The following is a 17,976-nucleotide window of genomic DNA, read 5'->3' as shown; positions in this document are numbered from 1 at the left end:
TATTGATACCGTGGCCCTCTTGTGGAGCAAGACTCTTAAAGTAGCCTTTGTTGGGCATGTCGAGAACGGTCTCTATGTGATTAACTTTTCGGAGCGAACCACTAAGACTGTGACATGCCTAATGGTTAAAGTTGACATGGGATGGCTTTGGCATCGCCGTCTAGCCCATGTCAATATGAGATCTTTGCAAAGTCTTCTCAAGGGGACGATGTCCGTGGACTAACAAATGTTAGTTTTGCTAAAGATCGTGCTTGCAGTGCTTGTATCGAAGGAAACCTACATGAGAAGGCTCACCCTCCCACGACTATCATTTACTCGAAGAGGCCTTTGGAGCTCCTTCATATGGATCTCTTTGGGACTCCATCCTTTGATAGTCTTGGGGGTAGAAAGTATTGCTTGGTGATTGTGGATGACTACTCAAGATACACTTGGGTATATTTCTTCAAGAGGAAGAGCGAGACCCAACAAACCGTCATTGACTTTGCAAATGAAGCCCAACGTCAACACAATGCAAAGATCTTGACAATAAGAAGTGACAACGGCACCGAGTTCAAGAACTACACCTTGGATGAGTTTCTTAGTGATGAGGGGATCAAGCATCAATATTCCGCACCATAAACCCCTCAACAAAATGGTGTTGCGGAGAGGAAGAACCGGACGTTGATGGATGCGGCAAGGACCATGATGGCGGAGTTCAAGTCTCCATAAAACTTTTGGGCCGAAGCCATCAACACCGCGTGTCATGCATCAAATCGTCTCTATCTCCGCAAAGGCTTGAACAAGACTCCATATGAGATACTCACCGGTAAGAAGCCCAACCTCAAGTACTTTCGGGTGTTCGAGTGTAAGTGTTTCATTCTCAAGAAAGGTGTTCGTTTTTCTAAATTTGAGGCTAGAGCTTATGAGGGCATATTTGTTGGTTATGCTACAAACTCTCATGCTTACCGTGTCCTCAATAAGTCCACGGGGCATATTGAGGAGACGTGCAACGTGGGGTTTGATCATAATAACGGCTCCCAAGTGGAGCAAAGTGGCACTTGTGATGTAGGTGATGAAATTCCTCCTCAAGCCATAAGAAGAATGGGTGTTGGTTTTATCCTACCCATTGAGGAACCCCTTGTGGCTGAAGGAGAAGGACAATGCTCCACTCAAGTGGAGCCATCACCAACCCAAGCCCACACGCTTCCGAAGAACAAAGTGAAGGCCCTCAACCTCAAGAACAAGACCAAGGGCAAGATCAATCCCAAGATGGTGTTGTAACATCAAGTGATGCCCAAGGTCAAGTTCTCTGCTCCGAGCAAGTTCAAGATCAAGAGCTTCCTCGAGATCAAGAACAAGCTCAAGACGGTGCTCAAGATGATCAAGTGACCGCTCCTCGACTCACCCCCGAGGAGGAATTGGAGCGTCATGCCGCCAAGATTGCTTCCAAGCTCTCCACCAAGGGTCATCTCATGAATAATGTGATTGAAAGCATTCAAAAGGGGGTAAGCACTCATAGACAGTTGGCAAACTATTGTGAACATCACGCGTTTGTCTCTTCTGTTGAACCCCAAAAGGTATATGAGGCGCTCAAAGATCCGGATTGGCTTAATGCCATGCATGAAGAACTCAACAACTTCGAGTACAACAAGGTGTGGAGATTGGTGCCAAGGCTAATGGGGAACCACAATGTCATTGGAACCAAGTGGATATTCAAGAACAAGCAAGATGCTCATGGGACCATCGTTCGCAACAAGGCAGGATTGGTGGCACAAGGCTACTCCCAAGTCGAGGGTATCGACTACGGTGAAACCTTTGCTCCCGTTGCTCTCCTTGAATGCATTCGTTTGTTGATTGCTTATGCTTCTCGTCACAACTTTAAGTTGCAACAAATGGATGTTAAAAGAGCTTTTCTTAATGGTCCTATTAATGAGTTGGTATATGTCAAGCAACCCCCCGGGTTCGAGGATCCCTACTTTCCCGATCATGTGTATCAACTCGATAAGGCACTCTATGGCCTTAAACAAGCCCCACGTGCGTTGTATGACCACCTTACCAAGTTGTTACAAGACTGTGGATTTGAAGTTGGGCTAATCGGCCCCACTCTTTTTACTAAGAAGGTCAAAGGGGAGTTGTTTGTGTGCCAACTATATGTTGATGATATTATCTTTGGTTCCCCTAAGAAAGCTTTCAATGAGGAATTTGCCGCCCTGATGACCTCCAGGTTCAAGATGTCTTCGATGGGAGAGTTGAAGTTCTTCCTTGGTTTCAAAGTCAAACAAAGAAGAGAAGGAACCTTCATCAACCAAGCCAAATACACTCAAGACATGCTAAAGAGATTCAAGCTAAGCGATGTCAAGTCGGCTTCCACTCCAATGCCCACCAAGTGCCAACTTGACATTGATCCCAATGGTAAAGCGGTGGATCAAAAGGTATATCACTCCATGATTGGCTCCTTGCTTTACCTTTGTGCATCTAGACCGGATATCATGTTGAGTGTGGGAATTTGTGCACGGTTTCAAGCCGCACCTAAGGAAAGCCACTTTGTGGCGGTCAAGCGAATCTTCTGATATTTGGCTCATACCCCAAACTTTGGCTTATGGTACCCAAGAGGAGCAAACTTCAAGATTGTAGGATATTCGGACTCCGATTGGGCGGGAGACAAAGTGGATAGGAAGTCCACTTCCGGAGGATGCCAATTTCTTGGTTGCTCTTTGGTGAGTTGGTCTTCCAAGATGCAAAGTTGTGTGTCTCTCTCGTCCACCGAAGCGGGGTATGTGGTGGCTGGTAGTTGTTGTGCACAACTCTTATGGATGAGGAAAACTTTAAAGGATTACGGTGTCACCTGTGAAAAAGTGCCTCTTTGGTGTGACAATGAAAGTGCTATCAAGATTTCTCTCAACCCGGTGCAACACTTCAAGACGAAGCATATTGAGATTCGGTATCACTTCATCCGGGATCATATTAGGCGAGGGGAGATCGAGCTCAACTATGTCAACACTCATGATAACCTTGCAGATATATTCATGAAGCCCTTGGATGAAGCAAGATTTCGCGAGTTAAGGCATGAGCTAAATATCATTGATTCGAGCAATGTTTCTTGAACCCTTGCACAACCCAGCATACTCAACTTGTTATCTTGTCTAGGTGTAGGCATGGACATAGGGGGAGTGTTGTTCTCTCAGTGAACTCTTCCTCCCCCCCATTATGCATAAATTAATCGTGTCTTTCACATTAGCCATTCTTGATGGTACTTGTGCTTCAAAGACGAGTTTTGGTCATGGGCCCAAGGATAATTCTTCGCAGTGCCATACCATTTGCTCAAACATAGGTGGCCTCGGCCACCGCCCTCTCTTCTCGAGAGTTTGTTTGTGTGTTGTTTCTTGTTGCTTGTGCTTCTCTCGTTTGAGTGGTTGTGTTTTGGTGTGGTCGTGTTCGGGTTTGGCTTGTCGTGTCTTGTGTGGTCCTTCTGTTTTTCTCTAGTCGAGCATAAGTCATCTTTCCCCTCCTTGTTTCTGCTTTGGGGCGCCTGAGCGGTACTACCGCGTCGGCAGAGTGGTACTACCGCATATAAGCGGTACTACCGCCCGGCCGACACGGTACTACCGTGGAGTGGTTCACTGGGCGCTTCGTGCTCCAGATCTGCACCAGGGTGGTACTACCATGCCTTGCGCGGTACTATCGCTTGGGGCTGGGCGTGTGGGGTATGTATCGGGCAGGGGGAGTTTCTACTCCCCCATACCCGTTCAGTTTGCCCCATCCCCTCATCCTCTCCTCTCTCAGGCGGCTCCCCAAGCACCGGAGGCTCGCCGCCGGGCTGCCGAATTCGGGCCGGCTCCCTCGATTTCGTCTGGTGGGATCATTCCCCACCCTTTCCTCGTGCCATGGATGCCGATATTGCCCCCGTTCTTCTCTACCTTGGTTCTCCTTCTTGAATCTAGGTTTTGGGGCTATACTCGTTGCATCCCTCGATTTAGTTGTTGAATCGAGGCTTAGGAAGGACTTGGGAGACTGCTAGACTAGGGTGTTTGTCGATTAGGTGTAGAAATATGACCGTTTGCATCTTCGGTAGTACCAGATCGTGCTGCGGTAGGTGTCAGGCCGCTGACAACCGCTCCAGCGGTACTACCGCTTTGGTGCATGGTACTACCGCCCTAAGATGCCATTGCTCCTGTTTCTATACCTAATTGTCTTTTTGGTCCTCGTCTTTCCCTAGCTTATGCTCCCTTGCTTTTGTGGTCTTTGTGTGCGTGTGCTTTCAGGTGGTAGTAGCTCCAGGCATCAGGCTCGCCGCAAGAATCCAGACCGTGCAACAGGTTCCAAGCGCTATCGCTCGTCAGATGTTCCAGAGTCTGCTGCTGGTGGTGGTGAGGGTGTCTCTTCTGCGGCACCAAGACGCAAGGCCAAGGTTCCAACATTAAAGACCTCCGCTTTGCTCAAGCCTGCCAATGAGATGTCTGGAATGGAGTTCTGTACCAAGAGGAAGCTCAATCCCTACCATGCGGACGAGGAGCCTGCTCTTCTGCGCCGTCCATTCTGGAACAGGTTTCAGCAGTCTATCTATCACGATGTCTTGAAGAAGAAGAACTTGTTTGTGAAGGTCAAGTCTGTCGATCTCTAGCACATGGAGAAGGACTTGCAATACTTTGGGCATGCTCTGCAGAGTTGTGAGGAGTTGGATATCAAGAGGATCATTTCCTTCAACAAGGACTTTGATGCCGAGCTCGTGGCCCAGTTCTTTGCCACCGTTCACTTTGGGCATGATCCGGCCCGCACTCTGACTTGGATGACCAATGGCCGTCTTCTGTCCACCCCATGGAAGGACTTCATGGTCAGCTTATCGTACAATGATGAGGGTGCCCAGACCCCACTAGGGTTTCGCCCTCATAAGGAGACTACTGCTACTCATAAGGAGAAGCTTTGGCCATATTCTACCAGGAAGGTGTCAGAGACTGGGAAGGTTACTTATGAGATCTGTCCCTTCCTTGACATCATGCATCGTATCTTCAGGAACAGTCTGTTTCCTCGGGTCGGCAACTTGGATTAGGTGCACTCTTACCTAGTTGACTTGCTCCTATTCTATCAAGAAGAGAAGGACTCTCCCCTGGTGCTGGACGTGTCACATGTGATGTGGTCTGAACTTTACTCTGCTGTCATGGAACGCAAGTGCATCATCTATGGGCCCTATCTTATGCAGCTTATCGAGGACACTTGGGCAGCCAAGTTTCCAGATGAGGAGCTTGTCACAGACAACATGGTGTCTCATGACACTATCGAGCTGGGTCAGAAGGAGAAGTGGAGTTCGTCTACTCCGGCTCCTCCAGTGCAGGAGACTATCCTATCTGATGATGAGGAGGAGGATGATGATGGGCCGGAGTATGTGCCCCCATCTGAGGAACCCTCTTGGGTAAAGAAACTCAAGGAGAAGATGAAGCATCTGTTCTGCCTTCAGGCCAAGGGCCAGTACAAGGCTCACAAGGAGGCCAAGATGGCTCGTCGTCGTGAAAAGGCTATTATGAGACAGATTGGCCTTGAGGCTCCAGATGGCTCTGAGGAGAGGATCACTGATGAGGAGTCCTGGATCAGAGTGCATTGCCCGTGGTCTGACACAGAGGAGGACACCGGATTTCATTCTTCTCCCCGTGCTGCAGAGGTTTCTGAGGAAGAGGAGGAGGAGGAGCATGACTGGTGATGCCATGGAGACCTACTACCATCGTGTGTCGTGTCGTCCCTTTTGGTGTCTTGCTGCCAAAGGGGGAGAGTTAGGGATTTGCCTTAGGTCTTGTGTTGGCGTGTTCGTGTTCATGTCTCGTGTTCGTTGTGTTCGTTCATTTTCGTTCGCTTTTCTTTTGGCTTTGAGCAAGACCATATGGTGTAAGACATATGTGAACTACCCTATCCTATCTACTTTAGTATCGAGTACCCTATTATTGTGAGATGCTTCTTTTTCAGCATTTATATTATTGCTCTCTGCTCGTCCTTGCTTAGTTGTACTTGTTGTTATTCTTATATGCAAGGATGTTGCCTGCCTACAAAATATAGGGGGAGTTTGATCCTAAATAAGTGCACATAGCCTTTCATGCTAATTCCTTGGTGCACATCTCCAAAGGGAGCCCGTCTATATTTTGTTAGAAGGGGGTTTGCTTATTTTCAGTTACTATTTTGTGCAAATCCTGTGTTGTCAACAATCCACCAAAAGGGGGGAGATTATAAGGGCATATTTATCCCTTAAGTAGTTTTGGTGATTGATGACAATACGTTTGCGGACTAATCGTGTGCACTAAGTGTTTCAGGTGATCCAATATAAGGGCACGTTGCGATTGTTACCCCTCGAGGACTTCACTTTAGACGGATTATTTTCCTTCATTTCTTTTCGGTGGAATTGAGTCGTAGGGATAACCGTACTATCAAGAGGGGATCCGTTTCGGAAGAGTATGGGTGGAATTATCACGTACCCATCCTCCTTGCTCCCACGCCTTCTTCCTGCTTGTTGGAGTTTCTGTGTTGTGCAAAACAAGGGGTGCCTTGTGCTAAGCGGTAGTACCACGGCCAGGGTGGTAGTACCGCCTGTAGGCGGTAGTACCGCTTGTTAGTGCCGCAGGTACTACCGCTCCTGCTGTGGTCTTGACTTTTTCGTGTCGGGTTTTCATATAGGACCACGCAGGGGGCGGTAGTAGGGACGGCAGTAGGGCGCGGTAGTACCGCCCTGAGGGCGGTAGTACCGCTCCTACTTCCGCTCCACTAACGCTCTGCTCGCTGCCCTCCCCTGTTTTTCCAGCGGCAGTACTGCCTATAGGCGGTAGTACCGCCCTAATTCGTGTACTTCTTCCTCCTCAGTCCTGTTTGCCCGTCTGCCTGCTTGCCACAGCATTAGTGCCGCTCCGATGCGGGCTGCGGGCTGCATAACGGTTGGATGTGTCCCCCCACTATATAAAGGGGTCTTCTTCCCCAAGAAGACTCACCTCTTCCATCCCCAAACTCCATTGTTGCTCCAAGCTCCATTTTCGCCCGATCTCTCTCCCTAGCCAATCAAACATGTTGATTTTCTAGGGATTGGTTGAGAAGGCCCGGATCTACACTTCCACCAAGAGAAATTTGATTCCCCCACTAATCCCTTGTGGATCTTGTTACTCTTGGGTGTTTGAGCACCCTAGACGGTTGAGGTCACCTCGGAGCCATAGTCCACTGTGGTGACGCTCCATGGTGTTGTTGGGAGCCTCCAATTAAGTTGTGGAGATTGCCCCAACCTTGTTTGTAAAGGTTCGGTCGCCGCCTCCAAGGGCACCAATAGTGGAATCACGGCATCTCGCATTATGTGAGGGCATGAGGAGAATACGGTGGCCCTAGTGGCTTCTTGGGGAGCATTGTGCCTCCACACCGCTCCAACGGAGACGTGCTTCCCCTCAAAGGGAAGAAACTTCGGTAACACATCCTCGTCTTCACCGGCTCCACTCTTGGTTATTTCGTACCTTTACTTGTGCAAGCTTATTGTGTTGCATCTCTTGCTTGCCTGTGTGCTTGTTGTTGTTGCATCATATAGGTTGCTCACCTAGTTGCATATCTAGACAACCTACTTTGATGCAAAGTTTAATTTGAGAAAGAAAATGCTAAAAATTGTTAGTTGCCTTTTCGCCCCCCTCTAGTCAACTATATCGATCCTTTCACTTCACATACCTCAAAGCCTGTTAGAAGGCTGGTGCAGGCTTCTATCAGTCCGCTCTTAGCAGACTGAACCCTCTCAACCACCGTACCCATAAGGATATGGTGTTCCACCAAATGGAAGCACCTTGCAGCACTTCCAATAGAGTATCCGGTGCCTCTGGATGGACAGAGGTCACCGGCGGAATAGGTCCACCTCCTTCTTTTGAAGGAGGCTGCTTACCTGATTCCGGTGCCATATGGGCCTCCGGAATAGTATTCGGCTGGGGACCAAATTGGGTATGGCCCCATAGCCAGTCTCCAGGGGGATCTGCTCCCCCATGTGTCCGGCGGCCGAGGTATCACCCTCTGGCGCCACCCTGACGGCCTCTTGTACCTCTCCCTGGCCTGGGAAGGTCCTTCGGGACAACACCTCGGCGTCGTCCGTGGCCTTGGGGGAGGAGGCCGCCAGAAGTGACCCGCTGTCCATCACATTTGGATCCAGCGAATTCCCCAAATATGAGGATCGCTGGGGGCGGGCGTGAGCCGGACTGCAGCACATGATTCAACATAAGTAAAGAAGTTGGATATATATGTGTATAAGTGCCTGTGAGTACTTACGATTCGGCCAGGGGCTTCTCCCTGGGACGCCACTCGGAGCTGCTGTCGGTGTCCAACGCGGAGTCATCCGCAAGGGAGACCCTCCCCTTCTTGGACGCCTCTGCCTCTGCCTCCAGATCTGTGGAGGCCGCCCTTTTCTTCCTTCCCCCCTCAGGGGGAGAATTGCTTTCCTCCTCCTCCTCGTCATCCTCGGCGGGGGAGGAGTGGGTTTCGGCGTCTTCGGACACTGCCTCCGAAGTGCCTTTGCGGCGAAGGCCGCTTCTTGCCGCCTGGCCCTTCTTCTTGGCCTTCTTCTCCTGTGCCTGGTAGGGTGCCGGGACCAGCATCTTTGTTAGAAGTGGGATAGCTGGGTTCTCGGGCAATGGAGCTGGACACTGGATCCGCTCCGCCTTCTTTGTCCAGCCCTGAAAAGATAAATGGAGAAGCTTAGACATCTTCCTTGTAATGCACAGGTAGAGTATACACCTGGGAATACAAAAAACTTACCAGACTGGCTGGATGGGTCAGGTTATACCCACGGTCTTCGTTCGTCTTCGGCCACGTCTCATTGACCTTGAAAAGCACCTTCTAGATACCTCCGTGCATGGAGCCGAAGAACTGCTGCAAGGTCTGGTGCTTAGCTGGATCGAACTCCCACAAATTGCAAGTCCGGCTTTGGCAAGGAAGGATCCGGTGAAAAAGCATCACCCTGGATCACATTGACAAGCTTGATGTTCTTGTCCACCATGCTCTTGATGCGCATCTGCAGCACTGACACCTCGTCCGACGATGCCCAGTCTAGGCCCTTTTTAGCCAGGAGGTAAGCCGCATTGGGGGCCCAGACTTGAATTTGGGAGCCGCAGCCCAGGTGGCGTCACGGGGCTCTGTGACGTAGAACCACTGCTGTTGCCACCCTTTGACGATCTCCACTAAGGTGCCTTTGGGCCATGTCACGTTGGACAGTTTGCTCACCATAGCGCCTCTGCACTCTGCGTGTTGACCATCCACCACCTTCGGCTTCACATTGAAGATCTTCAGCCATAAGCCAAAGTGGGTTGGGATGCGGAGGAAGGACTCACACACGACAATGAATTCCGAGATGTTGAGGAAACAATTTGGGGCTAGATCGTGGAAATCTAGCATGTAGTAGAACATGAGTCCACGGACGAAGGGGTGGAGAGGAAACCCCAACCAGCGGACGAAGTGGGGGACGAATACCACCCTCTCATGGGGCTCCGGGGTGGGGACGATTTGCCCCTTGGCCGGAAGCCGGTGGGCGATTTCCTGGGCCAAGTACCCCGCCTCCCGGAGCTTCGTGATGTCCTCCTCTGTGTCGTAGGAGGCCATCCACTTGCCCTGCACTCATGTCCGGACATGGTCGGAGTGCTTTTTGAGGTGGAAAGGATGGAAGCTTGGGCGCTGGAGCTCGAGAACGGATGGGCAGAGAGGAAGAAGGCGTGGGTGAAAGAGTGGATCCTTATCCTCTTATAAAAGCAGCGAATATCAAGCGCCTCCCCACTCGCCTTAAAACTCGCCTATTCCCCAAGGGTCGTGTGGACGGCACGGTTGGATTACCCACGCCCGTATTAATGAGAATCCCGCGATAAGGGGACACGATCTCTGCTTCGACAAGACGTGCCAATGAAAACCGCATCTTGAAATATGGAGCGGGAGGCTGAAAAACGGTTTGAAGTAATGACCGGGCAGGGACGAAACGTCTCGCTACAAAAGTTGTCAGTAGATGGGACTTGTTAAATATTATACTCTTGGCGGCTATATGTGGTGCCTGTTTTGCAGAGCCGGACACGTTTTCTATGTTCGAAGGCTACTTTGAAGTATTCGGAGGAGGAACCCGCCTTGCAATGTCGAAGACAATCTACGCGCCGGACACATCGTCATTGAAGCCTGGTTCAGGGGCTACTGAGGGAGTCCTGGATTAAGGGGTCCTCGGGCATCCGGGCTATATGACGTGGGCCGGACTAAAGGGCCATGAAGATACAAGACAGAAGACTTCTTCCGTGTCCGGATGGGACTCTCCTTGGCGTGGAAGGCAAGCTTGGTGTTCAGATATAATGACTCCTTCCTTTGTAAACCGACTCTATATAACCCTAGGCCCCTCCTTGTCTATATAAACCGGAGGGTTTAGTCAGTAGAGGCAAGCAGAATCATAATCATACAGGCTAGACTTCTAGGGTTTCGCCATTATGATCTCGAGGTAGATCAACTCTTGTAACCCCATATTCATCCAAGATAATCAAGTAGGAAGTAGGGTATTACCTCCATCAGGAGGGCCCAAACCTGGGTAAACATCGTGTCCCTGATTCCTGTTACCTTCGATCCTCAGACGCATAGTTCGGGACCCCCTACCCGAGATCTGCCGGTTTTGACACCAACAAGGTCCCCGCCGGTCTACATCCTAAGCACTCCGGGGTCTGGGCCCATCGCCCATTGCACTCCGGGTCGTTGTGCAACGAGTCGGGACGAGCACCACCTCATACTGGATGGCACTGGCCCGATAGGCCCACAATGCTGAACTGGACGTCTAACAAAGCTTCGCGTGATACTGCGACGTTGAGGCCCATAACTATTCTCGCATGGTGGTTAGTGCGTAAAGGCCAACTCAGAACAAATACCCAAACCATAGTGTATTATTAGCTTGCGGAGACGAGTAGAGACTCATGATCGATGTCATCCCATCGCCCCGTCTCCTGGACTTACAGCAAGGGCCCAGAATGCCCGGCCGTGCCACGTAATTATCTTGCGGGTGCTCTCCGGGCCCGCCTGACTTTCACCAAGGTCTCAAGTAAAGTCAAGGTAACCGTGTGTCCAAACATCAAGGGGAAAACCCGAGGAATCACCCTCGGTGGATTCCACTCGATGTAATCAGCAAGGTGAACGTCAGAGGAACCGCCCTAGAGGTTCACACTTGAGGGGTTGCACGACAGAGTCATATCGGAAGTGGTTAAGGAGCAATCACCCTCGATGACCATGACCGAATAGCTACACTATGGAGATCTCATCAGGAGTGATGTATGAGGTACCACCCTCGGCACTCGATGGTAACTTTGCAGAGTCGAGCAACAAAAGGGGCGTAATGTGATGTGACGTGTTGGGCTTTGGTCGTCGATCACGTTGATCGAGTCGTCGATGATGAAGCAGGGGCAACAAGGACAAGGTGGGGGTCACTAATGGATCACTAACCAACCAATTACTAAGCAGTTTAGGATAAGCGGGTAGGTAACAATAAGCAGGTCACAAAAGCAGGCTATGCATCAGAATAGGAGCAATCAATAACAGTAGCAAAATCTAATGCAAGCATGAGAGAATGGAATGGGCGATATCGGGATGATCAAAGGGGGGGCTTGCCTGGAAGCTCCGCTGAGGGTCGTCGTCGACGTAGTCGATCACTGGGGCAACATCAATCTCGGGGTCTACCGGAGAGAAGAATATAAGAAACAATAAATACAAAGCACACAGATACATTACTAAGCATGACATGATGAAACGCGGTGCTAGGGGTGTTCTAACGCAGTGCTACATGATACCGGCGAAGGGGGAGAACATCCGGGAATGTTTCCCCGAAGTTTGGCATTTTTGGACAAACGAACCGGAGGGGGAAGGTTGCATGTTCGCTATGCTAGGGGCATGTGGCAGACGAACGGACTACGTATTCGGATTCGTCTCGTCGTTCTGAGCAACTTTCATGTACAAAGTATTTTCATCCGAGCAACGGATAATTTTCTATGATTTTTCAAAATTTAAACAATATTTTGGATTTCTTTAAAAGTTAAATTTAAATAATAAATGTGGCAGAATACTTTTTATACCAACATGTAGGCTAGCCTAAGTGCATGACAGTGGGGGCCAGGGTCCCAGTCAGCAGTTGACCAGTCAAAGCTGACTAGTCAACAGGGTCAAAAAGGGACCCATATGGCATAAACTCATGTGTTAAATAGATTGTTTTAATTCAGCCTAATTAGTGGTGGAGGGTCCCACTGCCGTATGCATGTCAGACAAAGTAGTAATTAAACTAACGTAAACAGCGGGGGCCACATGGCAGTGGGCCACTACTAACCTAGCACACACACACACACACACTAATTACAAAGGGCCGGCCATCCATAGCAGGGACATAGCCAACCATCGGGTTGAGTTTGCCATGGCCTCGCGTGAGCTCAACGCGGTTGAGCAACAGCGGCAGTGCTACAGCAGAAGCAGTAGCCGGCAACAGTAAAGCAGCAGGAGCAGTGACAGCAGGCCGAAGCAGCGCGGAGCAGGGGCGAGCGGCGGCGGCGACCAAGCAGCAGCACGCAGCGGGCACTGGCGGGAGGCGCGCACAAAGGGCGGCAGCGAGCGCACTTGAGGGCGCCGGCGGCAGCAGGAGGGCGCGGAGCCATGGACGTCAGCAGCATACAGGCGCGCGCATACACGGCTAAGGCGAACTCGTGGACGACGGCTATGGCGCGGATCGAGTGTACAAGGAGAGGGGATGGAGGAGGGGCTCACCGTGGTGCGGATGACGAGCTCAGGGAGGCCGGAGGTGGACCGGAACAGTGGGAATCGACGATGGACGCCGGCAATGTACGGGAGGAAGAAGACGGTGATGGCGAGTGTACGAGCCGCCCCGGCTTGAGCTGATGCCTGGGACGGACGAAGCCGACGGCGGCGGTCCTCCTGGACGTCCTCCTGCGCGAAGGCGATGACGGTGGCCGCGACGGTGACGATGGACGACGATGGTAGCTTCGGGTGTGTGCGGGGTGTTGAAAATATGAGAAAATTACTACGAGGTTTAATCCGAATAAACAGAAGATAAATCATGACAGCAATAATAGAGATTAAACTAATCATGCAAACTAGCATAGTAGATGAACAGATCACATCTAGGGCACATACTAGAAACATGAATTCTACCACGATCTCGAACAGGAAGGATAGAATCACATACGGTGCAGCGGGAGCAGCACCACCGGCGTTGACGTTGTCGCCCATGTCGTCGAGGATGAGGTTGTCGAGGTCGGGGAAGAAGTCGTCATTGGCAAAGTCGTCGCTGCCAGCAGTCGCGCGAGTGCGCTCCCCAAAAACCTGATCACCCCTCTCCCGTACAGGATCACGAGAGGCGGGGTTCCGGAGGCCTGCTGTCCCTTCTCTTGGTGCACGCCAAAAGGAGGGATGGAGAAGACTTGCTTGGCGGCGCAATGATCTGGAACGGTGGTGCGAAAACATACGAAGCAGCGGTGGCTAGGGTAGACGTCTGCCTGACTATATAGTGCGGGCCGGGTAGTTCGTGGGAGTAAGCCCCACGTCTGAGTCGTCACGATCCAAAAGAATCAGAGACAGTTCAGTAATTAACGTGTCCATTAATTATTAATTAAAGACTCGTTAATTTTTCCCGAGCAGAAAAAATATAGACAACGTGCATAGCTCTGTCCTCGGCTCGGCTCAATCCCGCAACTTGCGGCGCGCCGTGACGAGGCGAGGCGTGGCGTGGTGAGGCGAGCGAGGAGGAGGAGCGCGCGTGTAGGTCTCCTCTTCTCATGCTCCTACAAGTGGTAGAAGAGCTCACCTTATAAAGAGGTGCAACTCTCTCTCAACTTATGAGGTGGGCCTAAACTTTAGTCTCACTCACTCCACTCACATGTGTGCATGAATGGGCCAAGAGAATTTCAGAATTTTAGTTGGGCTTTGGGCCAAAAGCCCACTAGCAAATTCCAACACGGGGGAGCGAGCAACGGTGCGAGGGGGGAAGTAGTGGCTAGGGTTTGACCGGGGGAGAGAGGAGGGGCTTGGGGTGCCCTTGTAGCCATCGGGGAGGCGGGGGATGGCCGCCACGCACGACATGGCCGGCGGATGGGCGCCACGATCCCCTGTCTCCCTGTAGCAGTTTGAAGGAGAGGGGAGGTGGGCTGGGCCGTCCATTTGGCTAGTTGGGCCAAAGTGCCAAGTAGAATAGGCCCTTCTCTTTTTATTTATATTTTATTTACTGTTTTCAATTTTAGCTACTATTTTATATTTAATTGTAAGACTAAATGAGTTTTGTTAGATATGAGACATGTCACATAAATGAAGAACTTTAATTATAGGAGTCACAAAAAGTTTGAGGCCAAAAGGAGTTGTCTAACCATTTTTAGAAATTGAAAAGGCTAGTTTTAAATGCTGCTGGACCACTAAATAATTTCCAGGGGCACTTTGGGAATCCAAAAGAGGTTGGTTCCCACATTAAAAATATCCAGCGATTATTTGCCAGACTTTGAACATTTTATTTTGCATGTTTGAGAAATTTGAATTTTGGGTTTTAATTTGAATTTGAGTTTGAACAAAGATTTGGATCAAGCAAGGATTAGCAACGGTAATGTGATGACATGGCACCATTAACAGAGGATTATTGTAGCTTAATTATCTGGGTGTCACAGTTGTTTGAGAGAGACCATCTTCATCCTACACCTCCCATGATAAACCTTAGGTCATTCACTTGAAGAAAATTTGCTACTGTCCTACAAAACTCTACACTTGGAGGCCCAACAACGTCTACAAGGATAAAGTTGCATAGTAGACATCAAGCTCTTTTCTGGCGCCATTGTCGGGGAGGTTAGTGCTTGAAGGTATATCTTTAGATCTTGCAATTGAATCTTTTAGTTTCTTGTTTTATCACTAGTTTAGTTTTATAAAAGAAAACAAAAAATGGAATTTAGGTTGCCTCATATGCTTCATCTTTATAATATCTTTCGTGAAAATGGTGGAAAGGAAAATTTGTGCTCAAGTGTTAGAAGAAGAAGTCTATAAAATGTTTGGCACTAAATATTTGAATGATGAGCATGATTGCAATGTTGTTAGTATGAATTCTTTGAATATCCATGATGCTAATGATATGCAAAGCCATAAGCTTGGGGATGCTATGTTTGATGAAGATGATTTTTTTGTCCCCCAAGTTTTGATGAGCAAATTTATAATGATGAAAGCATGCCTCCTATTTATGATGATTATGTTGATGAAAGTGGGTTTCGAAGAGTGTCAACTCTATTTAATGATCCCACTATTTTGGAGGGTGTTGAATCTTTTCACAATATTGATAAAAGTGGATTTGAAGAGGTCATGACTTTATTTAGCGATGAATCGACTATTTTGGAAGAGGTTCCAATTGATTATGAGAACAAAGTTGCTATATATGATGATTATTGTGATGACATGTATACTATAAAGAATAATGATAACCATGAAACTTGTCATCATGATTTTAATTTTCAATTGGATTATGCCTCACATGATAGTTATTTTGTTTAGTTTGTTCCCACTATTACGAATGAGAAGAAATTTGCTTATGTGGAGAGTACTAAAATTTATATGCTTATGAATCATGAAAAGAATGCTTTATGTGATAGTTATATTGTTGAATTTATTCATGATGCTACTGAAAATTATTATGAGGGAGGATCATATGCTTTTACATATTGCAATAATATCAAGTTTCCTCTCTATGTGTTGAAAATCTTGAAGTTTTGCTTGTTTTGCTTTCCTATGCTAGTTGATTCTTGTTCCCATAAATTGTTTGCTCACAAAACCCCTATGCATAGGAAGTGGGTTAGACTTAAATGTGCGAGTCATATTCTTCATGATGCTCCCATTATGTTTCAACTCTTATCTTTTATGTGAGCATCATTGAAATCATCATGCCTAGCTAAAAAGGCATTAAAGAAAAGCGCTTGTTGGGAGACAATCCAATATTTATACCTACTATTTTTATGTGTTCACATGATTATGCTACTGTAGTAATCATGCACTACTAGGGAAAATCTTATACACAGAGGTATAGCAGTAGCGCTGGTCAAAACTAAGCGCTACTGCTACTTAGTAGTAGTGCTTGTCACAAAAGCACGCTAGAACTATAGTTGTAGCAGTAGCGCATCTGCCCAAGAAAGCGCTACTACTATAATTCCCACACTGTTACCGGTAGGCTAGGAATAGTAGTAGCGAGCCTGAGGGAAACACGCTATTGCTAAGTGCCTTGTAGCAGCGCGTTTCTGTTGTAGAGTGCTACTGCTTAGAAAAATAAAATAAGTAGAAAAATAAATAGAAAAGTAAATGAAAATGAAAGAAATAGAAAAAGGAGAAATGAAAAAAAAGAAAAAGAAAAATAGTGGAGAAAGGCATAGCAGTAGCGCTTGTTCTCACAAAGCGCTATAGCTACATTATAGTAGCGCGTTTTGTGTTCCCGCACTATAGCTAAGGTCCTTAGATAAAAGGAAAATAAAAAGGGAAATAAATAGCTACTTCCTGCAGCAGTAGCGCGTTTTGGCTGAAAGCACTATAGCTAACTTAGAAGTAGCGCGTTTTTCAAACAAGCGCTACTGCTAGTTTGACTTAACCACGCACGGGCTCAAAATTTTGCTAATTCCTTTCCCCCCTCTCCCACCTATTCCCCCAACTCCCCCAACTCCTCAGTCACCGCCGTTGACCACGCACGCCCTCGACACCTCAACCTCACCGCCGCCGCCCGAGGCCGCCCTCAACCTCATCTCCGCCGCCCTCGACCTCACCGCCGCCGACCGTAAGGCTCTCCCTCTCCTCTCCCATGCCCTCCTCTCTCTCTCTCTCTAGTAGGGCAATTCATATGTTGCTGCTTAATGATGTTCATATAAATGAACCCTATGTGTTCATATGAACCCTAGATTTGTTTACGGCAATAGGCATTTTTTTAGCATTTAGTAAAAAAGATGAGCAATTTTTTAGGAAATTAGCTAGGGAAAATTTTGATCAAAATGCCTAAACAGTAATTCCATTTAGCTTTAAATTAACAAAGGGTATATAAATTATAGTAGCATTTAGCTTTAAATTAATAGAGGCTATAAACAAAAAACAGTACCATTTAGCTATAAAAAATTATTTGGACTATGGACCTGAATCTGCTCCGAATTCCATTCAAATGAAATTTGAATTATTTGGACTATGGACCTGAATATTTTTGAAGAAATTGGGTGTAGGTACTAAGGTCTTGCTGTGGAAATTTTGGTGAGCCAGAAGGGTTAGAGAAAATGGAGTTCCTTTGCAATTTCTAATAATGTCAAGTATTGTTGGAATATTTTCTCTAAAACAATTTGGATGAAAAGAAAATAATGTGTGTGTGAGAGAGAGGAATAGCTAGAACAAAATTTGGGTTCTGCGCTAGGCAGAGAAGTGTTTAGTAAGGTCATTTTGCAAAGGTTTTTGATTTTTGAAAATACCACTATTTTTCAAGGAAAAGAATTTAGACAAGTTTTATTTTAAAGATGATTCCTTCCTAGACTTTTAGCATTAAACAAAAAACAAAAGCATTTAGCTGAAAATAAAAAACAGTAGCTATGGCATTTAGCTATAAACAAAAAACAGAATTGATGTTATGTGATATATGTCATTAATGTTCATTGGCATATTCCATTATTGTTGATTATATCTTTTCATTGAAGTGGTCATGTTATATCTTTTCATTGAAGTGGTTCGATTGTGCCCAAGTGGCCTTTTATTGTTTCCAGGGAATGAAGCCGAATGGCCTATGTTTTGCCGGAATGTTGATTCATTTCCATTCCGGCAAATTTCAGGTGCTCGATTTGACCACTTTTTAGCAAAGGTCATGCCGAAATTTTCCGTGAATTTTGGCATGACTTGTGCTACAAACTAGGACATATCGAGTGTCCGGGATTTGCCGCACCGGGAAGGAATCAACGTTCCTGCAAAACATAGGCCTTTTTTATGCCATTATTCATTTTATTAGGTCTAGAATTAATTGAC

This window comes from Aegilops tauschii, chromosome 1 (assembly GCF_002575655.3).
Source record: "Aegilops tauschii subsp. strangulata cultivar AL8/78 chromosome 1, Aet v6.0, whole genome shotgun sequence".
NCBI lineage: Eukaryota > Viridiplantae > Streptophyta > Magnoliopsida > Poales > Poaceae > Aegilops > Aegilops tauschii.
The sequence above is the reverse complement of the archived record's forward strand: the minus strand, read 5'-3'. Positions refer to the sequence as shown.